At 42.7% G+C, this 26,108-nt stretch overlaps 1 protein-coding gene and 1 long non-coding RNA gene across 15 annotated transcripts in view; both read left to right on the plus strand.

Moving 5' to 3' along the window:
- The window catches only part of MAP1A (microtubule associated protein 1A), a 53,506-nt gene that overhangs the window by 6,354 nt on the left and 21,044 nt on the right, over window positions 1-26,108 (plus strand). For 4 of the 14 annotated variants that reach the window (XM_086848590.1, XM_086848592.1, XM_086848591.1 and 1 more), the window contains one exon: window positions 24,565-24,638. The exons of 7 other annotated variants lie outside the window; for them this stretch is intronic. The gene's annotated coding sequence lies outside the window, so the exon portion shown is untranslated. Of the gene's footprint in view, window positions 1-13,915; window positions 14,754-14,889; window positions 15,046-24,564; window positions 24,639-26,108 lie in introns of those variants that run through there. 3 more of the 14 variants (XM_023933712.2, XM_086848596.1, XM_086848599.1) reach the window with 3 other exon arrangements.
- On the plus strand, window positions 1,495-3,989 carry LOC147650629 (uncharacterized). The gene is made up of 2 exons (XR_015275682.1): window positions 1,495-3,037; window positions 3,869-3,989. It is a non-coding gene; the product is annotated as an uncharacterized LOC147650629 (long non-coding RNA).

Raw genomic sequence — 26,108 nt, forward strand, 5'->3', positions numbered from 1 at the left:
GGCTTGCAGCTTAATCTGGTATTAGTCATGGTGCCACTCTTTAGAGCCGTCATTACATACCTGCAGAGTTTCCTGTGGGACTCTACATTCCAGCTAGCTCTGCATAGTATCTCTTTGCTCTAGTACATTTTTTGGGAAAGGAAAAGCATAGCTGCCTCTCAGCAGCTTCTGCTTCTGATGTGATTAGCAGTAGAGTATGAGAGATTCTTGTCTGGGGATCTAGCAGACATGGATTGGCCTTTGGACCAGACGTATTTCTATAGGGGCTCCTTGGTTTGTGGCAAGTGTGTACAGCTGGCACACTGTCCCTGGCAACACTTAAGGTCAGAACAGCCAGACAGAGAAAGGCTTTGTTTGGGTTTACGGGAGTCTTAGAGAGCAGCTTTGCCTCAAGTTAGATACTTGCACATATTCTGTCTGGACCCGTGTTTATTCAGTAAGCATGGATCTTGAAATGCAGCAAGATGCTCTGCCAGAGGCAAAAGGATTGTGTGTGAGAAAAATGGCTACAATTTAAAATGTGTTAAGCAGCTGTATAGGACTGTGGAAAATAATGATAGTCTGTTCAGGAAGATTGTGCAGGAGATAGTGTATCTTGAATGCTGAAGGGCTTAAATTGAGGAGTTATGCTATAATCCCAGGATTTACTTGATGGTGCTAGATCTTGCATGCAGGCAAGTTTCTCTCAGTGACAGCAGTAAGCTATGGTTATGGCATGGTTTGTGGGGAGGAAGTGGGAAAGACTGTTAAAAGAGAAATTTCAGGTTACAACTGATAATACAATCTAGAAGAAGCTCAAAATGTAAACTGGGAACAGTCTTGGCTGCATTCCATATGTACTATCAGATAATACCCTTTGGAATACAGCTGCAGTTTTAAATGCTCTTTTAGCTTTGCAGTTTCTGCTTCAGCAGCTATTTTTTACCAACTACTTTGATGGTAAAGAATCTTTATATATATATTTATTTTTTTTTTAAGTATTTGCTGCGACTTCCTGAAATTCATTGCTGTGTATCCTGTAACAGCCCTGTGAAGGTGTTCATTACTATTCTCCATAGGAACATACATAAAACTAGAACTTTTATATTATTGTTTGGCTCAACACTTTACTTACCCTCTTGTTCCTACTGTGGGCAAAGGGAAGAGTGCCTGCAACTGATTTTCCTCTTAGCATTCATAGCTTGGTGCTAGCTTCTCTGAGCAGAAGGCTGTACTAGAGCTCTCCTGAAATCCCTTCCAGCTAATGTTGTTTTGATTCCATACTGCTTGAAAGATCCCAGTCTGGCTTGTGTGGGGGACATGTACCTCCACACTGGTATGTTGAGTAGGATATCTGAAGGATTCTTTTCAGAGGTGCATTAACTGGAGAATATCGTTCCCTTAAAGGCTGATTAGGGATTAGCAGCTGATTAGCAGCTGAAGCACAGCAGTTTCTGTAAACCTAGAGTCGGTCTTTGACCTTCTGTTTAACGCAGAATGTTTCTCACTTGGCAGACTTGTGACACCACTGGCAAAAAACAAAAGATGGACACTGGTAATACAATATGACTAAGTAAAGCAGTCTACCAGAATATTCCAAGACTTTCCTGTTTGCAATTTCTCACTTGGTTACAATAGTTATTTCAAACCTATATTTATAGGATGTGATGTTAATGTGTAGAGTTTGCGGCTGAAGTTAAAATGTAACTGCAGTGTTCTGTGGGAACGGAGATGGCACAGTTATCCCTCAGACAAGCTTTTAGTCTGCTTAAAGATGATGAGGAACAAAAGAGCCTCAAATGCAGAACAATCAAGAGAAAAGCTCAGATCGGAGCTTGTAAAGGGATACTGAATGCATCTTATGGAAGTTGATTTGTTGCTGGGGTTTTGAGTTTCTTTTTTCCCACACTGACTTGCTGGCTGTTCTCTGAGTACCACAGAGAGCATGGCCCATGCTGTAGGGGTAATCTCACAGCATAGTTCACAAGTTATGGATGGGAGGCACAGCAAGAAATCAAGTGTGGATGTATTTGGAGCTTCTGGAAGCTGGTAAATTGTCTGAAGGGAGTGTGATATGAGGAGAAAAAATGAACAGAAGTGTATCTTCCTGTATGCTAAGGACAGCCCCAGGTGCACTTCTGCACAACTCTCAGTTGCTACTGGCTGCCAAAGTAGTTTAAGTTCATGGGCAATGTCTCCTTGTACTGGATGTTAACAATTCTTTAAAACCAGGAGGGAATGTCTCTTTCAAATAAAAAGTGACATGGTTTGAGGTGAGGTGCTTAAAATAATTATTTCTCAGCACAAAGGAAGTATGCTTTCTGATATCTGTTGATTCTGATGTTCAGAGAAAACCACTTTTTTTCTGAAAATAGTCAACTCCATGAATATTAGCAGCTGCTTTCAGTCTGACTTGGGGGTTTTAAATACCTCAACCATCCCAGTGGTCTTTTCTCTCAAGCTGTACTTTGTGTTGACCTTCAAAAAACTTTTTAAAAATAACTAATGACATAATTGAAAAGCAAGCTATTAAAAATACCATGCAGGTTGAATTTGATGGAAAAAATTCTTGAAACAATCCAACATGGATTATATACTTTTCTTGCCTCTGTAAAAGGAATATGAGAAATATTAAACACTTTCAAGTATTAGCTTGCATTTTCCTTTGCAAACATAATGTTTTACACTGAAAACCATCAGTAACAGTTGAATAACTAGCTGCCTTGCCAGCAGATGGCCTTCAGGCTGTGAAGCCTTTCATATTCAGCCTAACACTCATTCTTCACATCCTACTGATGCCTTTGTTTTACACTTTGTGCCAATTGAGGATGCAGTTATATCTGCCACAGCTATCTGAGAATGTGGTGAAGTTGTGTTACAGTTCTTGAAAGCAGCTGTCTTTTGGATGAGCACTCCTAGAAGGCTTTTAACTTGGACTAGGAGAAGAATTCGGTTTTACTGCCTTTCTGGAACATACAGGCAGCTACAATGAGAATGAAGGCTTTCCCTTCACAAGGGGCAATGAGTCAAAGTTGCATTGGGAGAGTATTGAAGTCAGGTAAGAATTTTATTATTTTTTTACTGTGAGAAAAATTGGTCACATGTGAAAACCTCCCAGGGACATGGTAGAGTCCCATCATTGAAGGTTTTCAAGATGTAATTAATTGTACAGGGTGTTAGATGTATAAGCTCTGTTCGGTTTCCCATGAAGTTGAAACAGACAATCTTTTGAGGCCCCTTCAAACCTTGGCTGTTCTGTGCTTCTATGTATTCAGCTTTGCAACAGTGAAAGGACAGGGACTTTTAGTCCTGAAACAAACCAAGCTGTTAAGTTACAAATCTAGTAATAAGAAAAGGCAAATACACGAGCCCACCATGCACATCTTTATCTCAAAATCTGCATTTGGTCTCCCTTTTGCATTAATATTCCATAGGTCAATGTTTTTATGTGTTTGCGAGTGGTTCAATTTCTTTGTGGAACTTGGAATGGCTTGGAGTTTGGCTTGTGCCATATGCTTTTTTCTACTGAACTGCTTAGTTGGTCTTCAGTAGTGAGTCTCAAGTGCATGACAGTAAAAAAAGCTGCCTTGTTTATTCAGATTATAGCTTCTAGATAATACAGGTGATAAGTTTGTGTGTTCAAGCAAAAGCTGTTCTGGACAGGAGGCGAAAGACAATTGCTTGTGAAAATTAGATTACAGTGAAAGTTTATGTTCCCCACAGATGTCATCTCTTGCTAGAGAGATTTCTGTAATGTAGAACATTGAGTGATGGATTTCATTCAGCTCTTGGCTGTTTTAATAAAAGTACTGATACATTCTAAACTTGCATGTTCAGGTAGCAAAAAGTCAGTGGCTAACACTACTTTTTTTTTTCTTTTCCCCCACAGATGCAACAATGATTCTTTGGACTTTTTATGCAATTTTTAGTCCTTGAGCAATTAATTGTCCTGTACCGTTTGTCTGCCAACATACTTTTGACCAGAGAAATACAAAAGCAAGCACTTGTCAGCTTCTGTGCTTCTTCCTTGTGTTCTTGAGGGCTGTATTTACTTTTGTAGTAACCACACTGAGTATGACCTCAAAGATCCCATGAACTGCAGTCTACTAAAATAGCTTCCCAGGCTGTAAGAGCGGCCCATGTTTCTTGTTGGTACATGTGGCTTCAGTAATCTCAAGCATTGCTCTTTCCAGGTGATTCCTGTCACAAACACCCTTAGATTTTTCTCCCAGATAACTGGTAAATAATATTTCTGTGGGATTTGCAAGCACCACCAGGATCTACCAGCTAGACATACTTTAATCGGTTACTCATGTGTTCTGTAGGAATACATCTTCTCTAAGGCTGCTGTATGTTAGGGTAGGTAGTTGTACTGGTTCAAGCCAAAGTTACATGCAGAACAGCGATAAAAAAATGGATGCATGGGCAAGAGTGCAAGATGAGTGCATAAAACACTTCTTCCTTGTACTATCCTAGCTTATATCTCTTTCCAGCTCATGAACAGCTATGTTTTTTTATCTGCTTAATAACAGCACTTTTCAACCTCTACAGAGTTTTTCCCTGCAAGTAAAGGAAGCAAGGAATAGAACAGTTCATTGACCTGTCACAGGAAGAAACCTACAACCACATTTTATTTGCTTGGTTTCTTATTTCTGTCTGGTCTCATTTTGATATACCTTCTTATATTGGACAATCCTGTCCAATCTGGTTGTGTTATAGGTCTGGCATATTTGCTTTCTCATGATTTCTCCAGATTGCAGAGGCCAGACTTACCTAATGGTTTCTTATAGGGAAACTATCCCAGACCTTTAATTTTATATTTTTTATTGCCTTCCAGATCTATCTCTTTAGGATGCTGGGAACATATCCCAACACAGAAGTGTGTAGTGTTCAAAGTGGGGTAAAGTTATGTGTTCACACATGGCACAAGATTTTTTTTTCTTCCTTCCCAATTTCTGACATATTTATTGCTTTCTGACTGCAAAGATACCCCACTGGTAATAGTTGGCTCTGGTTAGCAAGTTAGTGTAATTTTATATGTGATTTATACTGAATAAAGGGGAAAACAAAACTCAGCATTGTGAAGTTTCCCTGGCAATTCATCTGCAGCCATACTTGGTACTATCCATAAGATTTGCCACCAGTCTACTTTCCTCCTTTTCAGGTTGTCTATGAATGTAGTGAGAAGCATGAGTCACAGTGCAGGCTTATATGACATGACATATAAAATAATGATTGCACTGTGTCAGCACAACCTTTGAGATTTTGACAAGCTTATTTGGTCTTTATTAAGAAGGAAGGTCATATTTTCTGTAAAGCCATGCTGATTGACATTAATTCAGTACTCTATTTGCATCTTTACTGCTGATGGGTTTTGCAGTCTCCTAGAACTTAAATGCCAGAGTAGTGGAGCTCATATTGGAAGCTGAGAGCTTCTTAATCAACCTTAGATCTTGTACAAGAAATTATTTTTTGCATAGGCTTGGTCTGAATGCTTCGATCTCCCACCACTGTTACTGTTAAAATTTCATTGTGTCTAAAATATATTTTAATTTCTTTCAGCTACAGAACAGAAATATTTACTGAATATTTCTGGCTCTATTTGACCTGCAGAACTTAATTTTAAAATGCAATAGAGTTAAAACATCTGCTAAAGTTGGTAAAAGCAGTGTTTTTATATATGGTCTTACATGGTTTTGCTTTTGTGCTAAGAGACCTCCTCTGGACATTACACATCCTGAGAATTCTCTTTGCTTTTAGGAAGCTGAACAGAATTTCCCCCTCAATATTTAGCAGAGGAACTTAACAGAACCAGAGCAGTGGTGAAAAATTGTTTCTTTCATAGAAATGATGCTTCCCATGAGTAGATGGGAAGATGGGCTGCATTTCCTGCATCTGATGCCAGTATACTGACGCTGCTTTGGCAGGCCAGGGAGTTGTCAGTCTTCATCTCTGTTTGCCTCTTGTATTTCAAACTGTTCCTTCATTTCTATCATGTGTTTTGAGGTTGTCATTGTGACACCCAAAAGGCTATGGTGTGAAAATAAGAAACCAAAGCCTCAGTGAGCTATTGCTTGTGGGTTTTTGGGGGGAAGTGCTAGGATTTTTGTGTTATGTAGACTTTTTTAGGTAAGGTGGTTTCTTATTTGAACACATGACTGGTCTGTTATAAACCATAGGTAATTATCATGGAAACATAGCATATCCTGAGTTGGAACGGATCTACAAAGATCATCAAGTCCAGCCCCTGCCCCTGTACAGGGCACTCCAAAATTCCACCATATGCCTGAGATTGTTGTCTAAACACTCCTGGAGTTCTGGTAGCGTTGGGACTGTGACCACTGCCCTGGGGAGCCTGTTCCAGTGCCTGATCACCCTCTGGGGGAAGAAACTTTTCCTAGTATCCAGCCTAAACCTCCCATGACACAACTCCAGACTATCCCTCAGGTCCTGTCACAGAGAGCAGAGATTGGTGCTGCCCTTCATGAGGAAGCTGCAGACTCCCATGAGATCCACTGCTATGGTGGGAAGCCAAGTCAGTACAGGTCACTGCTGTGATCCACCTGCTCTTTCTCCTGTCGTCACTTAGGTCTGGTGTCTGTGTGAGCTGCTAGCAAAGCTGTCAGTAACATGCTAGTGGGGGAATTCCTGATGCAGGCATACTTATTTGAGAGCTAGTCTTCACAAATCATATTGTTTGATATAATTATTTAACTAGAAATAAACAAATATAGTTATTTTCTACTCAGAATTAGTTCTTATACAAAACACAGCAAAAAAATAGTGTTTGGAAAGGTTTTTCCTGTGTTTTCTGCATTTTATCTCCATGGATAATTAACTTTCCAATTCTGTGAGTTTCTTAGCTCAAAACTCCTAGAGTTGAAATCACCCCAGTTGTGAGTTCACTTTGCATGTGAGTTGCATTTCTAAAGTTAGAAATTGCCTTACTAAATTATTACTCTTGCTCCTGAAACCAGATGCTGTGGTTAAATGTTGCTGGCAGTTCATGGAATTCAAAATCTTGAAGTGTATATGGAAGCAAAGAATAACTGGGTTTATCCTGGAACAATATTATCCTTCAAGGACAGAGGAGGGAATGCATTGAGCTGAGTCAGTCCTGCTGAGCTGTCTGTCATATAAAATATTTGAGGGGTCAAGATCTGTTTGAATGGACATTGAGGGAAGATTAACCCTTGAATTTGATAGAAAAGGAAAATAATGATGAGATCTTTGGGAAAAGGTTGGACTCTTCTTCAGGACACAATGTAAAACAAACATATTTTGTTTTGGTTTCTTTAGTATTTTCTGTCTTGGTAGGTGTGAATGTTTTCTTCGTTACCTTTTAAAAAAGAAATATTGAGCCTGGGCTGTCCTTAAGGTTGTAGCTTCAGAATTACTCAACGGTTTTAATTTTTCAGGCCTTTTTAAAATGGCTTTGGTGGAATCCATTCTGAATGGATTTTAAACAGTGGGCTTTGTTTCAGTGATGTTGGTCCTCATCTGTAGAACTTTTCAGGATGGTTGAGTTGGATGAGACTTACATTTCTGATGGTTAAAAAAAAAAGGGGAAAAATATCTCTGAGCAACACAATAGGACAAGAACATGTATTTCTTTCAAATGACCTGATCTTGGTGTTTTGTTCCTATTTTTGAAAACTGAGGCCTATTCTGGATCTTGTATGCCTTCACTTTGACAGTAGCTATTGTGGAAATTGACAACAACTATTTACAATGTTATGTGCCTTCAGGTAAGTGAATGGTTTGAGTTTGACCTTATCCTACTTCTTTGCCTCTGAAATGTTAGTGAGTAGTAAAGATTCTGTAGAAAAACCTGCAGTAGACAGACTTCTATAAAGAAAATTCTCCTTGGATCACTGTTCTAAAGATGGCATTTGCTTGCATTTTTATTCCTATTTCATGGGGATGAATAATTCAAAGTGGTTATTGATTTCCCTTCCTCCCCTTACCATACCCCCACTACCTATTTGTTTTCCTTCTCTGGTTTCATCTGAGCTAGATCTTTGCAAGAAAGCATGTGCTGCAGTGCTGATCTTTTTATACAGGAGAACATAAACCCAGGAGAGAATAGTGCCTGAAATGGATGTCCTGCTTGATCCATGTCTGAAGAATATTTGCATATTTCTCACATTTTCCCTTTTTCTTGACTAAGCAGATTACAAGTAGAAAGTGTCTAGAAACTATGACATCCTAAACATGCACACAACTTACTAGCACTAGTTTGGAGGGACTAATGTTTTATCTCTTTAAATTTAAAATATGCCTGAAAGAGCAATTTCTGTTCTGTAATCAGAACATATGATTATTTCTGTGGTATCTTTGCATGTAGTATGTCCTGTAACTGTTAGTTTTTCCTAGAATTTTTAGCTTATCTTAAAACCTAGATTCATTGTGAGAAAAGCCTCAAAACAATGCCTTTTAAGTCTGCCTGAACCTGATAGGTAATGGTTTCTACTGCCTCACAAAATGTATCAGAGCTGTTTTGTATTGCTTACATAAAAATGTCTGCATCTAAGTTTCCAATTCTAAATATTACACAAAAAATTAAGTGCCTCTAGTGGTTTTATTAACCCCTGGTATGGATTAATAAAAAATGCACCACTTTTTAAGCAAGTCATCTCCAGTCAATGTCATGTAAACATGGAAGTATATACAGAGCTTCAACCTTCCCAGCTGTATGTTGTCCTGGCAATTTCACTTGTGCCACTGCCAATTCTAAATTCTTCTCTACCCTCTCCGCAGTGTCCTTTTGGTTTCTCTGCCAGATTCAGCTCCTGCCTGCCATTTGTGACAACTTTGTTGTTGCCACTGATGCCTGTTGCCTCTCTCTTAAGATCCTGCTGTGATTTTTGTCACAGCTTTCCTACCAGCTCCTTGTCTGTAGAGACATGTTTGCTACCCAAATAACAGGCAGGGCATTTGCTGTTATTGGTGCCTCTGGACTGATGCTGCTCTCCATAAGGGTGTTAGCAGCCTTTGCACCCTTGTTCAGGCCTTTAAGACTGAGTTAAAAGAGCAGGTTCCCAGGAATCCATTTTTGGGGCAGCTGGTACTTTTTCTAACAGGTTACTGTCTGGTCCAGAGCAAGAATGTGATCTGAGGCAGTTAAACGCGTCTGGAAGGAAAAATACCCTCTGCTTGAAGAGGAAACTTGCACCAGGATTTGGCTCATATTGCTCCTCACATACTGCCTTGGTTGCATTACTTTCTTTCTTTCAGTGACAGACCTGACTTGTCCCTTCTCCTTTGCTCTCTGTGTCTGAGGGGAAATTTGGGAAGCTTTGCTGTGTCTAGGGGTGCCTTCGTGTTGGCTGAGAGGTACAGCCAACTCCAGCTCTGGCAGAAGGCATGATAGATGTATGCTGCTTCTTGGAGTAGTCTGTCCTTGAACTCAGTGTAATTAGGAAAAAAACCAGGGTTTTATCCCAGTGTCACTAAGAAATTGCTGGGATTTGATCCTGGTCCTCCTCCCTCTCTGCCACCCTTCTGGGTGCTAAGGAGTCATGCTGCACTCACACAGTAACAGAACTGCACTGTTGTCACTGTGCTCTGGTATTTGTCTCAGTCCCTTTTCTCATGTTCCTGCTGGCCTTTTAGTACTGCTTGTGTTTGCTCCAGTTTTACAGCCTTGATTTATAAACCTCTTTATCCTTTCTACTGAGACTTCTAGACAGGTCATCTTCCATTGTTTTCCCTGAAGGTTTGCAGTTGCTGAGTTAAATTAGGATCACCATTTTTAAAACCTTATTTTCTGGGGCAAGAAGAACCAGAATGTCACCACTGAAAACTCACAGGGTTCATGAATTTGTTCAAAGTAAGAATTGGAAAAGAGGTTGGTAGCAGGTGCAGACAGTCTCTCTGGGCCTGCATTATGGATGCTATTACCACAAAAGTAAAACCTTACTTGAAGAAGAAAATGATACAAAAATAAATGGAATGGATAACTTTGGCTCTCCATCTTTAAACTTGAAAAATTCCACATTAGGCCTGCTAATTCTCAATAGCTCAGATAATATTCACTCCTTGGGCCCTGAAGCATCAGAAAGATTGAAACATCATTCTCAAATTAAGGAAGAGAAGCCTAAATATGTAACTGTATTGTTATATATAACAACAATAACAATAACAACAACAATAATAGTAATAATAGTAATAGTGATAGTAATAGCAATAGCAATAATAGCAATACTACTACTACTAATAATATATAACTGTACCTGCAAAGCTACCTGAAAGAATAAAATACTTTAGGGATCGAAGGTTACTTTAAATAGAACTATACTGACAACCAAAGAGTTGACACTGTATTTCAGAAATGGTTATTTAAAAATAGAGAAACTTGACAAAAGTGGGAAACACCTATTTGGTCAGAATTTAAGCTAACATACAGATTAAAAAGATACAAATACCTGTAAATAAGAAAGGAGATAGGAAGACTCATTAAACAGTTGCAGAGAATGATGCAGTAGTCAGCAAAAATGAGTGTCCTTTAGATACATCCTAATGAAGCCTGTAGAAAAGAGTAAAAATTGCTGTACCTTGACAGAAATGAAGATAGGCAAGAGGATTTTAGAAGTGATTTGCCAAGGACTTGAACTAGTCAGTTCATTTGTTTGATTGAAAGCAGATAGCCTATGGAAGTCAGTAACTAGATAGTCAAAGCAAAGAAATCTTGCAAGAGGACAAATGCAAACAAATCCTTGTGCTTCTTGACAGGTTTTTTTCTGTCCCGTGTGCTCTGGTGAGAGCTTAATGCCTCTGCTTTTGGATGTGCTGTGATAGCTTTGTGCAGTGAAAGCTTGAAAACTGGGATGCAGACTAATGGAGAGGTCAGAGTTCTGTGCACCCAGAACTCTGCATTTCACACAAAGGTGTGGGGAAAGAAATATATTTTACTCAAATTAATGTCTGGGCAATGTCTGGGTCAGGCCATGGTTATTCTTTGTCCCAAGGCTTTCAGAAGATAGTATATTCTTGATTAGAATATCTTTTCTTATTAAAGCCTTTGGCCTAGAGTTTTTAAGAAAATCAAATGCTTTTGAGCTCAAGATGGTAGACAGCTTGGATATTTTGTTTAGAGAATCATGACCTTTAAACTCACTGTAAGACATGCTTTAGCTGTATTTTTTGAGATCTCATACTTCATTAATACATACAGCCTTCATTTATATAAAACTGTTTTAAACATCATAGTAGAGAAAAACATGGAGATGTGACCCTGGCTCCACCCTGAAATTTGAAAACAACAGAAAAACATTTTAAGAACTGACTTTTTATATTTATGCTGGCCTAGGGGAAGACCCTGTCTATAGCTTCTTATTATTTATGATCCAGGGCATTCCTTTCAGTGTGATACTGGCTCAGGTGTGTAGTGATGAAATAAGTGTTCACATTTTTAACAGCTTAATTTCATGTTTAATTACATATCCTAGTTAGAAAGGAACTACAGCTAACATCCCAGGAAGCCTTTTCAAAGCCATGAGGACAGGAAAGAGCCCAAAGACAGGATCTTTATTTCAAGCCGTAATTGTCAGTTTGACAAAATGGAAAAAAGTGATTCGAGGTTTTTTAGCATAAAGAGGGAAAAACTCCCTGTCTCTTTTATAATTCAATACCTGAAATAAATCTATCTTTGCATCAGAGAATAATAGTGTCTTTAAACTTCCATGTTTGAGTGGTTGTTGGAATTGAGCCTCAATGAGCCCCATCTTAGTACTGGTCTTGGTGCCTGCTTTGTGAGGTTCCTCACAGTTCAGATTAATCTCCTGATCTCCTGAAGGACTGAAGAAATGGAAGTGATCTTGATCATAGCTCTAGGTCTTCCTGGTAGAAGCTCAGTGCCCCTTTTTTAGGAACTGGAAGAGCCTTGAAGATTGGTGAGTTCTTTCCTTATTAGTTCCCTTTTTCTTTTGCTTTTGATGACTGTGTTTGGGCTTATTGCTAAATGTTGTTTTCTTTAAAAGCTGAAAAGAAGAGATTATCTGCAACTGTTACCTGATCATATGAAGGCTGGAGTGCTGCCTCAAAGAACATGTGTGCAAGAGGCTTCTTAGGCCACTTAAATAACAGGGGCATGGTGAAGGCAGCAGCTGCTTTAAGAACCTCTTCAGTTTTGAGAAGAGTTTTGCTGGTCAAACAGTACACATATGCTGTGCTTTGTGAAAACCACCATACATCAAAAATTACTTTTGCTTTGTAAAAAAACACTTGCAAAGTATGAAAATGATACATTCCAGTTCGCTGGGGCGCGAACAGGTAAAAAGACCGTAAATAGAGAGGGAAACTAGAGACAGTAGATGCTCCAACCTTCAGACATTAATTTCATAGAGACAGTTGTTTCTGACGTCAAGTCTCAACAGCAACTGGAAGATGCAAAATTTTTTGTGACTTATAAAGAAGTATTTTGAGGCAAAAGAGAAAAGAGCATGGCATAGTGTTGAAACAATATTGTTTCCTTATAAAATAAGATCATGGATGGAAGATAACAAATTGGTCTGTTTATATATTAAAAAGGCTTTAATGCACTTAAAGATATCTGGCTAGTTCATGCTTTAAAGTTCATGCTTTAACACTTGCATGAGTGTTAATAGGAAGGGATTTTGAAACAATGACTAATATCAGGAAATATCCTGATTAGACAGTAAAATCTAATTTTGCTGCTTGAAATAGAATATATCAATATTTTAAAAATCAATACAGAAGGAGATCTTGCTGCTCCAAATATCCTGCTAGGGGCTAAATTTGATCACTGTTGTAGTGGGTGTAGAAAAGGAAAAGGCTTGCAGAGTTTTGTGTCACTGTATGAAATGGCCTGGGGTATATTCCCTTCCTGGATGTGCAGTGGGAGCTGCCATTCTGGAGTGCTCTGAAAAATCTGCTGATGGCAGAGCAATTTCCAGTGTGGGTCAGTTCTAGACCCAGACTATGTAACCCCCTCCCTTTCCTCCTACACCATTGGCACTGCTCTCTGAAGTGACAGACATGTCTCTGGTGTTCTGGGTTTATTAGGAAAGACCCAAAGAACTTCCCAAGGGATAAAATTGTCCCTGGGCTACTCGCCTGGGCAGTTCTTACACTGAAGCAGATGATGTTAACTCAAATATTAAGAAGCCTAGTTTATATGAAGCAGTAATAGCAAATACATCCTCCTGCTTTGTCTTCAGCACTGCTACATAGCAGCACCTTTAAGGTAATATCCTTTGCTCACCCTGTGCATCTTTAAGCTGAAAAAGGGGACTGCACATTTGCAGTCATCTCTATCCCCACCTTTTTACTTGGTTCTTTTTGTTCACGTTGACTATGCAAAACTCTTCAGCTTGTATTATAATGGTTATAGTGGGATGACAGGTATGATGGGTAGTGATAATGAACCCCTCTGTTTTGAAAAATGTTCATTGTAATGCACAGGGGACCCATAGCATGAAGCTATTTTCTTCGTAGTTTGTCCCTTAAGAATATTTAACCTTTGCTCTTTTTAAATAGGATGTTAAGACACAGCTATGCTACCTGGCCAAAACATACAGAAATCTAAGATGTTTGATGCAGTGCATTGATTTTTTTCCTCGGGTTTACAGATTTTTGCCACTGGTTGGCATCATCTGCAAGCTACAGAAATGAAGATTCTGGTTTGGGGTTTTTTTTGAAGTTTAAAACCTAAAATTCTGTGATAGTTTTATTTCTGAGCGTTCCATTGTGTCTGACAGTCCTTCTAAAATCATTGAGAGGGAGACCTGCTGTGGGGCCAGCAGGATATCTCCAGCTTTCACAGTTAATTCTGGAATCTAGAAGTAAGCCAGCATCATGTGTAAGGCCAGCAGGGCAGTGAGAGTGGTTTCAGTTCTTGCTGTGGGAAAAAAAAAAAAAAAAAAAAAAATCACTATTGCCAACTAGCACACCACGAAGTAATCTGTATATTCCAAAGCTGGACTAGGATGGCGGAGCCCAGCAAAGCAGAAACAAGGAGGCACAATTATTTGCAAGTGCCTTGGAGCTGATGCTGATTATGAAACAACTTGCAAGGTTCCCAGAAAACAATGTAAACGTTTCTCTGAAAACATGCTGGAAATGGGTCTCCAGAGGTCGAATATCTGCTGCTCTTGCCTCACTCATTCGCGTTCATTGTCTGTCCAGTGTGGTCCAAGCTCACCGCTGAGCCGTGTCTGTGCATGAGCAGCCGGGTGCCGGTGTGCGGTGTCAGGCACATCTGTCCCCACTGGGCAGCTGAGACTGCGTTCGGTGATTCGTGTCGCTTGTCTTTAACTGGAGGAGCAGCTCTGCAGCTGGAGTCCGACGTGAAGTTCCAGTTTGAGACACTTAAGCCGAAGGCGCCCAGGGTGGGATGGGGAGCACCGCTCCGGGAGCTCGTGAGGAGCGGCCTGAGAGTGATGGGAAAAGCGTTCAGCCAGCCGGAACCCGTGTTGGCTGGGGTTTGACCTGTGTCACGTATTTCGGAGCGCTGGCCGCGGTTTGACCCGTGTCGGGTGTTTCGCAGCGCGGGACAGGATCTCGGTCCTCGCCGTCGCCCGGAGATCGAGAGGAGAGCCGCACGGGGCTGGCCGAGGAGCACCGGAGCAGGCAAGGCCGCCCGTGGGGATGCTCCGCGGTGCGCGGAGGGTTAAACCGCCCTGGCACGGGCTGGGGGCGCGGCGGCTCCTCCCCGCCTCCGTGACACGGCAGCCGCTCGCCGCAGCCCGGGCCGTGCCGCCGCATCCTCCGCGCTCGGGGCAGCCGATCCGCGTCGCTTCCCGGCCAGGATGGTAGGTGCATCTTCCTTCCCCACCGGCCCGGGGCGAGCAGCAAAAGGTGCCGGGGCGGTCGGGGGTGAGGAGCTCCGGTATCGTGGAGGTCGCGAGATGAAGGCGGCGGCGCTTTGTTCGCGCTCGGATGCTGCTCATTGCTTTGGAAGACGTTGGTCGGCCGGGGAGGACGGGCCCTTCTGGGGAGGTAACGGGGGATATTGGTGACGGCAAGCGGACCTGCCCGGGCTCTGCGCTCCTGTGCGCGGTCCCGGTGAGCTGGTGGGGCTGCGCAGCCCTGCCAAAGGCGCAGGTGAGGAGACGCAGCTGCGCGGAGCGCTCATAGCGGGTGCGGGTTTATTTCCTTGGAATGTGGGGGGGTTGAGGGGGATTAGTAACAAGAGTGGGAAAGTGGCTGCGGATGGAGCTTGGGGTTTCTATGATTTGCGGACCTTGCCCCTCCTCAGCTGTTTGTGCTTGACTTTAGGAACAAAACCCAAATTCCCCAGCTGCTCAGCTGCTTGCCGCACTTGTGTACTCAGCTCAAACACAGAGAAGGATGTATGAAGATGGGTTTAGAGAAGAATCTGTAGAAAATAGTCTGCCTGTGAGGAGCATAAAGAGTCCTGCAGCATTATGTTTTATCCTAGTACAGTCTTCCCTGAAGATCGTGTGCTGCTGAAGAAGGGAGGAGGTGGTACAAGGCATCTCACACATGCTGCCTTTGGGCAAGGCTTGACGAAGGACAGTATTAATGTCTGTATCACCGTTCAGCTCCGTGCTGATGCTGGAATGAGGCTAATGCCAGGCAGGAGGGGGAGGGTTGTTAAGGTGGACTGTGGTGCTATTGTTTTGATGCAAGAGAAATAGATCTTCTTTTGTAATTTCTCTGCCCTTTGGTGCTGCACACCCACATATGAGTAGTCTTGAAGTAGCTGAAGTCTGACTTCGAGCTTCACAACACTAAATTCTTCCAGTACAGGAAATCAAAAAGCACTCAAATGCGTCCAGCGAAGGGGGGAGGAAAAAGGGAAGATTCCTGTAAAATGTAAGTGATGCAGCCTTTCTATGGCAGCAGAGAGAGAAGATGTGGCCAATCTTGGAGCCGATTTCCATCCTAATAGGCTATAAGCAGGGACTTTGTGCTTAAGAAATGAGAATAACAAAATGCTTTCTTTTTCCTAGCAGTAGTCCTTTGTCATCCTTCACCTTGCGGTACTGCCCTGGTAATACAAAGGGATAAGGGGCCAGGTGTCACTTTATCATTAGCTCTCCTGCATTGCCAGTGGTAGTGTGTGATGATGGCACCTTTGCAGTCACGGACACATGAGGTTATATTTTATTAGGGTATCTCTGGCATTCATTAGTGTTGCCACCAACAAGCTTCTTGTTAAAAGTGCTAAATTATCTGTATGCTAGAGCTTAAATGTTTTGAAGTATTCCAAAATATGGCCTTTTGTCTCCAGGGTTCAGAACTAGAGGAGCCAAAAGCATGGTTTGTCACTTTGCACAGACCTGGGTATGTGACCATGAATATCTGTCAGACACTCTTGTTTTGGCTAAGAGGGAAAAAGAGAAGAAGCAAAACCTCCTTGACCAGAGAGGGAGCAATGAAGAGAAGTCAGTAGTGATGCCAACAAAAGCTTTCTTAATATAGAAGAGAGGGGGCTGAGAGTGCTCAGACTGGGACTGTCAGTGATGTAGGGAGGGGAAAAAGGAGGGAGCTGGAATCAGTGTGTCATTGATCGCACAGTGAGCTTGGAGGGGAGGAGCATGGCTGCTGCACACTCACACACACAGAAACACACGCACGCACACACACACTGCGGCAAATTCTGCAGCTGGTGCCTCCTGGCTTGTGACTGCAGAAAAAACAAGCTCTGGTTTAAACTCTCTGATCTCAGAGACGAGGCTGTTTCTATTCCAAGTTGCTCTGGTTCCGCTGTGAAAAGCCCTGCAGGCTGGGCACTGTTCCAGAATGACAGGGATTCCTCTTTCTTCTGCTGGGGTAGGGGCCCTTTTGCTGTGTAAGGTCAGTACCCTCTCTGTCTCCTTGATAGCTCCATACTGGTTGGCCACATCCAGCCTGCATGTCTGTCCTTACAATTTCTCCAGCAAGTAGTTGCTGAATTGGGACACATTTTTTCCTCCCCTCCTTTCTTTTTGCATGATCTGGCTAGGCCAGGCTGTGAGATCTTCCACCCTACTCCCATTCTGCAGATAGAGAGATGTGTAGCTGTGCAGTAGTTTCTTTCCTGACAAAACAATCCACCTGCTGTCACGTCTTTCTGCCACTCTTCCTCATGTCTATCATGCTGGCATACCTGAGTCACATCCTCAGCAGGTGTGGTGGTAAATGGATGATAGACTGGATCACAGGAACATGGTGAGCAATTTCCAGCTCTTTGGTGAAAGCAGGGAAGCTGCATGTGTGTGAACAAAAGGTGCAATGTGTCTCAGAAGGGCATAACTGGACACCAGGGGAAGGGCAGAAGAGTGGTTCCTCAGCATGAGTTTCTGTGGGATGTGGCTTGTGCTCTTTGTACATGTTCAGACACAGACCTTCCTAGGTAACTCCTGGGATGCATCTTGCAGAGGAAGAAACTCAGAAGCAGTATCCTATCCTTGTGATAGGCATCTGAGTAGAGAGATCTTAGTGGGTGCTGCTTCTAGCAGAGCCCAGGGTGCTTGTTACAGGCATTATCACAGACTTTCCACTGTTCCTTGATGGGCAGAAGAGAGAGACCTCCAGTCCTTGAGAGGAGATGCTATGGGGCACAAAGCAGTTCAGATAGTCCGCTTAGCACACAGAGACCTGACAGCCGTAGCTAGTTTAAAACACAGGGAGTGTCTTCCAGACTGTTAGTTAGGCAAAAGTACCTGGAGGAGAAAGGCAGGAAATAGAGACTTCCCAGAAACTGTGTATGGGAGAAAAGAGAGCAAACTATGTGTAAATGAATGCCTAAAATTATTATTCTGTGGAGAATTTACTTAGATGGAAAAAGAAGATTTATTTTTCTTTCCCCCCCAAAATCATGAATTTTCTGGATGCCAACACCAGCCTAGTGGCTGTTACAGGAAAGATTAGAGAAAGTATTGAGCTAGTTTAGTTATAACTTCCTAGTTTGTATTTTCTCCATCCCCTTAGAGGTGCTCGGGTGCACAGTATGAATTCTTACAAATACACCTTCTGTGTTTGCAGTAAACACTTCCCTTCTACTAAAACATTGAAATTAGCAAGCTTCTTCAAGTTCTGTGAAAGTTGGTGGAGCAGGCAAGTGATCAGTCAGTGCCTTCATGGGAGCAGTGCACCTCTGTTTGTCCTGCACTCCCTGCTCGCACACCAGCTGTCAGCACGTGGCTGTCTCTAAGGATGCTGTCACTTGCACGGTTGGTAGTTCTGGCTCACAAGTGGAGCTGAGACTATGGCACTGGACAGCAGGGAGTGTGGAGGAAGCTGGGATTATGGTGGTGGAAAAGAGCAGGGTGGACACACAAAAAGCAGTCTTCATTGGTTCATGCTTTGCTGCGACTAAGCTCTGTGGCTTGTTTTTACCTTTGCTTCACACGAAAGAAATTGAGATAAATTTCTACATGTGGTGACTTTAGGTCAGTTTTCCTCCTCTCACAGCTTCCTCTCCAGGATTGCAGAAGTTAGTACTAATGGCACAATTAGTTATGTGTCCAGCTATTCAGGAAATTTCTGTCCTGATGTTTTATTCACAGATGAACATGAGCACTAATCTCCTTGGCCAGCAGGTTCTTAGTTCTCCTGAGACAGCCCTTGAAGTCTTGATCGACCAATCTCTCAAATGCATAGAATAGTACTGGGTTGGCTTGTTTTTTGGTTTTATTTTTTAACAAGGAATACAATTTTGAATAATTTCTGTTTTTCCAAAAACAGCATTATCCCAGTGTCAGTATTTGGAAAGAAAGTAGTGAGCCCTTTCTTTGCTTTTGAAAGTAAAGGCTTGAATATTTCCTCCAAGAAGTTGAAGGCTGAGAATCACCAGCTGAAGGAGACTTGCAAATCACAGTGGGGTAGGATTCAATATGCATGTCTGTCATCAATACATGCTACCGAATAACATTTGTGTCTCTTTGCACATGTTACTGTCATTCATGCACTTTCTTGGGAAGCGCTGAAGTCTTTGGCAATTTGCTAGCCCCTACCTCGGGGCTGTAAAAGTTTAGTGTTGTTTTTCACAACATGCTATAGCTACAAACAAACTGTGTTAAAATAGCATGGCTTCCTCTATTGGCTTTCAAGTTAAGAAATTCAGTTAATTGCTTTTGTACTTTGCTAACCTTTTTTTTCACTGGGCTGTCATCTGTCAATTCTCTATTAAACTCCAGTGCCCAAATTTTAAGTAATTTAGGAGAAAAACTAGAAGGAAAAGGCTATTAGTACCTCCCCTTTGAAAACTGTCTGAGGAATGATGGTCTGTCACTGAGCACTCCAAATGTTCTTAGAAGAGGAATGGGCAAGAAGCCAGTGATTTACCTTCTGGATGTCTGGATTTATGTTCTGAAAAGCTTACTAAAAGTGGATTAAGGGGAATAAGTTAAGTTGCAGTACTTGGACAGAAGTGCAGACACTACCCAAGCCATGTAAGAAGTCAATGGCCCCAATCAACAGTTACTCCTTCACACAAAGCATTGGATAGGGTGGTTCTCTGTGCCTTTTTTTGATCCATGTAGCATCTTTCTGAAGAACCAGCTTGCAGGCTGATGGGTATAAGCATAATGTGTGTTTTGGCCCAGTTCTTGGTTGCTAGATTTGTGTGAGAGTTTTATTTGTTATAGCTTTTCTTTCTTACTGTTGGTCCACATTCAAAGGCAAAGACCATTGCTAAGGAAGGGGGAGGCATGGCAGCAAGGAAGGCTTCCGTGCCTGCATGGCTCTGAGGGAGCTGAACAAGCAAGAGGCCCTGAGAGAAGTGTTTGTGGTGATGGAAACCTCCCCTGGCCCTTTTTATTCTCTCTGGTTAGTAACTGGGAGAATAAAAGTTAGTAACTGGAATTCAGTCCCTGATTCCACTGTGTAATCTGCAAGCTGAAAGGGACCTGACTAGATGGGGAAGCAGGGGCTCCTGAGATGAAATAAGACTCAAGTGAGCTCATTTCAAGCAGACTGGTGAAAGGCAGTAGATGAGTGGAGATGTCACCAGTATCATGACAGGAAGGTGGCCTGGACTACCCTGCTAGAAACCTCCTTGGCTGCTTCCAAACCCCTCTCCCTTCAGTGCTAAATGGATAGGCCCTGTGTTTGCTGGCAGAAGGGACAGGAGGCCTTGAAGTTCTCAGCTTTGAAATAGCTTTTTGTATTACATTCATTATTGCTGTACTTCACCCTGTAAATCAAATCCCAGGAACCCAGACCATGCAGAGAATGAAGGGTCAACTAGATCCCAGAGTGCAAAGTCAAGATGCAGCAAAGAAAGTTGTTTGCAGAGGAGAGCCGCATTTTCACAAGGGCTGGCAGAATACAGTCCTGTGCTTCACCAACCACCTCAGCCACTTGGAGTTCACAGCTGGTTTAATATCTGTATCTTCATGAGGGCTGACATTCAGCAAGTCATCCTAAGAACAAGCAAGGGAGAGAAGAAAACCTACTTGGAATGAGACTGTTAACAGTACAGAATAGGAATGAGGTTTAAAGTCTCCAAACAGTTGCTGTAAATCAGAGGCAGGATTCTCTTGCCAGAAATTTGGCATCTCAATAGGCAAAAAGGAGGAAATCTCAGAGTTATTTCTGTGTGTATGCAGCTATCCCTGCTCTTATACAATTAAGTTCTCCCTGCCTCAGGCAGTTTGTCATATTGATCAGCTGAGAAGTTTTTTTTAAAAAAAAAGAAAGAGAGAGAGAGTGAGAAATGGAACAGATCATGAGCTGTGCCTCCAAGTCAGTCACAGTCAGCATTACCCAGATACTTCTCAGCTAGGAGAAACATGCAGTTTTCTTCAGTCTGTGCTATGTTCTGGTTGTAAGAACATTTGTTCTGGGATGCACATTCTTATTAAAATTAAGAGATAATGACTTACAGGGGTCTTCATCTCTGGAACCTGAAACAGGGTATCTGCCTCAGTGCCAATGGGAGTGGTTTTGTGGAACCCCTATTTCCACAAACTCCCAGCTGAAGTCCAGCTGCCACAGGAAAGGGAAACATTAATTTGGTTTCCAAAGGGACTAGCTGTAATAAGTCTGCCAGTGGTTGGTGGAGTGAGGACACCAGATAAGAGGGTGTCTTAAAGTGTGTTTAGGTTTTCTTTTGTGGATTTAGCTGGAGACATTTAAGAAGTCACAGCTTTAGCTCTTCACAGCTGGAGGCTGTCTCTGTGCAGGGCTTCATTCCTCATTCGTGCAAATGCCACACACTGCTCCTCAGCAGAAGGATGCAAGGCCTTACATGAGTTAGCAAAGTTGCTGCAGGTAACAGAACATTTTTTGTGGCCAGTCTAGCACCTGGCAAGCTAAATAGAAGTGCTCACCTTATGCATTATCTCAGTGGTGGTATAACTTCCAGTTGAGGGGCTGTAACTTCTGGAAATATATGAAACTGTTGCCAAAGTGAATATCTACATCTTCAATTAGTGGTTCTAAAATGGCTGAGCTATCAAATTGCTCTTTAGCATAAAAGTGAGACAGTATGTGCAATTAGGGAGCAATGAGATGGTTGCTATGGTATAGAAATAGAGGTTGCCTGGGAGAGGAGCTGTAGATGGCCTGAAAATATCACAGGGAGGAGGAAAGATGGGAAGCAAAGGCAAGTGGTTAGCACGAATATCTCCTGGGATGTGGCAAGTGCCCACAACCTCCCACACCTTAAGGAATATTTCATCTCCTTCTCTTGCCCTGCTGCTGGTTCACCTTTGTAGTAAATCCCCAGGAGGCAGTCAATCATTTCACAGAGCCTGCTTTAAAACATGATCAGTTCTCCTGGCATGCAGTAACAGTATGGTAAGGTGAGTTATGAAATATCGCTGGCATTGTACATAAAAGGAAGCCTGAGAACACTTTCAGATTCCTCAGCCCTCTTCCTCCTGACAGATTCAGCCATGTTTTGAGAAACCAGATCTTGTTCTCCTTCACTGCTCCCTGGTCCTTCCAGAGACACTCTTCTTTCTACTGGTTTACTGCTGTGTTTTTCCCTTCTCTGTCCCTCCTAGTATGGTTCTCAATTAATTTCACTTTTTCACTTTGTTCCTGTTGAGAGCCTTTTTTTCCTTTGTGGAGCTGTCTTGCTGATGTTGTCTTCTTTCTGTAGCTTCTTGAACCAAGTTCTCTGATTGCAGAGTTCTGTAGCTTTTAAGGCTTTTGCTCGGCCTCTGAGCTGTTCTGAAGTTTGTGACTTTCTGTCCCAAATCAGATGCTTTCTTTTCTGATGTTAGCACCTCACAGCTCCTTTTACACTGAGTTGGATTGCGGCAGTGTTTTGTGGAAGTGCATCTGTGACTGGTTGTCCGTTTGTCCTCCTGAAGACAATTGTGTGGGTGTTCTGATTGGACACTTGAGAAAAAGCCCTCAGATGAGCACAAAATGCATCATCAGCTCTGCTCTGGCTCCCCTGATGCTCCTGCATATGCTGTGTGCTTCTCTGTTCAGTCCTCTGTGTGCTGCACTGCCAAGCTCCCTGTCAGGGCTGGGTGTAATCCCTGCCACCCTTTTCTCCAGTACAGAGCCACTTAGCCGGAGAGCCTTAGTGCACGTGTTGTTGTACTGTGGAGAGGGTGTCCTCTACCTTCTACTCAGCTTCAGTATAGCTGGAATATGAGAAATAGCGGTCAAAATACCACGTGTACCCAAAATTCCCCTCAGTCCACAACTGGGATATTAGCTAAAGCCAAAGCCAGCATCTGGAGATTTGGCCTCATTAACAGGCAGCAGTTGGTGTAGATGTGCCTTCAGTCTGTACAGAATGCTTTACTTCATAAAGATGTTTGAATTATCTTCCCTCTCTCTGCACACTGCTTTGTACTTTCCTGTGCTTTGTTTATTCAGTTCCTCCAGATAAGGTGTATCTCCACACATCCGCAGGACTTTATTTCAGTAAGTGCTGTGTTTTTAACTGTGTGACTCAGTATCTCAATATGAAAAATCATCAAATTCTATTCTGAAATATTCATAAAAAAGAAAAACTCATGACGTTTGCCTGCTCAAACACCACTGACTTCCCCTTCTATTCTAGGTGCAGTTTAAAATCCCTCATTTTAAGCCCTGGTTGCATCTGTGACCTGTTGGGTGATGGTTTCCACTGCTCCACAAGCAGCACACGGCTCTGCCCTGGCCCTCCCTGGCAGGGCCTCAGCACTTTGCTGTAGTTTCTTGCCTCTCAATTTTCAGATGATTTTCATATTTCTGTTAAAAATATGCTTTCTCTTTGCTGGTGTACAGTGAGTTTCACTGAGAAAATAACTAAAGATCCCCTTTAACAGGATAGATTTTTTCATTTAGCACTGACAAATATTTCTCTATTTCTGCAGAGTGTTTGAAGATGTAAAAATAGAAAGTATATGAAATAAATCTTTACAGTAGACTTTTTCAGACTATGAGGGGCAGAACACTTGCTGCTGGACCACAAAGGACTGTCCGAAGCCAGTTCCTCATCATTCTCAGCTGCTGAATCATACTAGCAAGCTAAAACTACAGCACTTTCCCAATAATCTTATGAAAATAAGTATCTACTGCAGCTATCACATGTTGTGTCAGGAGGGAAGGAAGCAGTGAGACCGCCCTTTTGCTGTGATCCCAGTGATCTGGCTAAGCCCTTTGCTCTGCTCATCTCTGGAAGAGCAACAAAGGTCCCAGAATTGCTGGGAGCGTTGCATTGTCTCAGGCTCTGGAAGGCAGTGGTTAGGCACCAGTGTGCATGGCAGCCAACCACCTAGGACTCAGAATCTCTCTTAGCCTTTTCTGGGGGGTTTCTGCCAAGTTCTAGCTGTATTCCTCACCTGGTGTCTCTCTCCTTACCTTGCCTGAGAGTCTCCTCTCATCTGGCACAAAACTGACATTAAATAGTAAGGAGGAACAGAGTGGGACTTGTCCTGTCATTGTGATAAACAAATCCAGGTGCATCCCTGGGGTGTGAGAAATTGTGTTTAAGTTCCTGAACTGGAACCTCCACATGAGGACCTGAATGGTGAATCCACAGTTGTTGGCTAGGTATCGGCTGCCAAATCAAGCTTTGTGTTTATTTTTTAACTCCTGGGCCTACCTCACTAGCTGGCAGAGCTTCTAGATCTCCATCAGCCGGAGCTGGTCCTGTCTGCCAGCCATACACTGTTCAGATTGCCGGCTGGAGGAAGGAGCTGTGTGCTCTTCAGGTGCTGGGAGTGTGATATTGCTTCCAACAAGGGCACATTCCCTCCTTTCCCTCAGTACTGGACTACATGGGGTAGCCCTGGTCCGGCAGAGGAGTGAGTCCATAGTGCAGCTGGACACAGGACTGTATCTGCTCAGACAGGATGAGAGACAGGACCCTGCTCGGAGCTCAGTGCAAAACCTTTTCTCATTTTCCCCTGGTCTTTACAATCTCCCTCCCAAGGAGCTGTGACTTGCCATACTTGGTACAGTCCTGGAGTGTTGGTGAATGACTGTGTTGTTTCCTTCTCTGAATGGACACCATTTGGGGCTGGATCCTTTTTCTTCCATTGGCACTGAAGAAGCTACAGTTAGAGACTTCACAGAATGAGAGAGTCATTTACTAGCTCAGTGTTATTATGTAATTTCAGAGTGAAGGAAATGTCAGTCTTTCAGCTTGCACCAGCTCATGTTAATTATGCAAATATACGTACTCTAAGAACCCTATGCATGGTTTGATTGTCTTCACAGGTGGACTTTGTTCAACAGACATCAGGAAGACCATGTGATCCCAGGCTCAGTTCTTGGCTGAACTGTAGCAAAAGGTACTAGGCCATAGCTGTATCTAGAATCTTCTTGTTAGAGTCTTTTCAACAGTGTCCCCTTGAAGAGGGATGTTCATGTCAGCTAAGACAGCCAGAAGTGAGAAAGAGTTGGTTTTTAATCACTGTGGCTTGTGTGCCTTTTCAGACTCTGAAACTTCCATATTTTTTATCAATGTATTATTGGTATTCACTTTACAGGTAGAACCTGGTAAGCCTAAATAATTTTAGGGACAAAGGAGGGGACAGATGTGTCCTGAGGGAGGTAACGAGGGATAAAGAATGCATCCTGGGTTGGAAAGGGCTGATTTCTATGTGGTCAGACAAGCACTCTCCATCCTCTGGATGGCAAAGTCATGGGACCCATCAGACAGGTACACAGAGTAGTGAGTTCCTTGCTGTGAGTTTTCTCTTTTATCGGCTGAACAGTCCTACCTGACTTCTCTCATCAAGATGTGCCAGTCCTTTAATCATCTTTTGGCCTTTACGTTCATTTTGATTTGTTGTACCAGTCAGAGCATCATGGCTGATTTCAGCACAGCCACTTGAAAGATGACCCAGAGCTCTTGTCTAAGGCATCATTTCACAAAACTGAGTCCTGCTGCCCTGACACTTGGTCTCTGATTTCAGCATGGTGAGCTGTAACTGATTTTTCCAGTCCCGATTAACAGAATAATATCTCTGAGATTTGATGGTCTGAAAGATTAAAGAACATAACAAGAACATATGCATCTTGCATAGCTATCCTTGACAGCTCTTCAGACTAGCTCAGAATTTATTCTGCAGCTACGGGGGCTCTAGGTGCTTCCATTTAAAGTAGCAGAACACAAGGATCTGTGCTGTCAGCATGACCTCCTTTTCTGACTCTACAGCCATCTGTCTGTTTGTAGGATCATCTCTCTCCCTCAGGCATCCTGTTTGTCACAGTTACCCCAGTGCACTATCCTTTCTTCCAGCCTAGCCTGACCTCCATAGAAGAGCCCTCTCTGCCTGACTGCTGAGCACTAAACCCACAGCATCTGCTCCTTTGTCCTCTCTCCCTCTGTCTCTTTGCAGGTGCAGTCCTGAATTACCACTCCAGAGTCAGTGTGGCTTTGCTCTTCACTTGCTATCTTCTGCCATAACCAAAGAAATTCTACACTCAAAGGGCCACATAATCAGAATGTGTTAATTAGACCTGTAGGGATCACCAAGTCCAACTCCCTGCTCCTCACAGGTATAGCTGAACTTAAACCATATGACTAAGAGCATCATCCAAATACCACTTGAACTCTGATGGGCTTGGTGCTGTAGCCAATTCCCCAGGGAGCCTGCCCACCCTCTTGGTGAAGAACCTTTTCTAATGTCCAGTCTGAACACTTCCAATGCAGATTCATTCTATTTCCATTTATCCTAGTGCTGATCACCAGAGAAAGGAGATCAGCAGCTTCTCCTCTGCTGCCCTTCTTGAGAATGCTGTGAACAGCAATGAGG

The sequence above is a fragment of the Cyanistes caeruleus genome, chromosome 13 (assembly GCF_971803275.1).
Source record: "Cyanistes caeruleus chromosome 13, bCyaCae1.hap1.1, whole genome shotgun sequence".
Classification (NCBI taxonomy): domain Eukaryota; kingdom Metazoa; phylum Chordata; class Aves; order Passeriformes; family Paridae; genus Cyanistes; species Cyanistes caeruleus.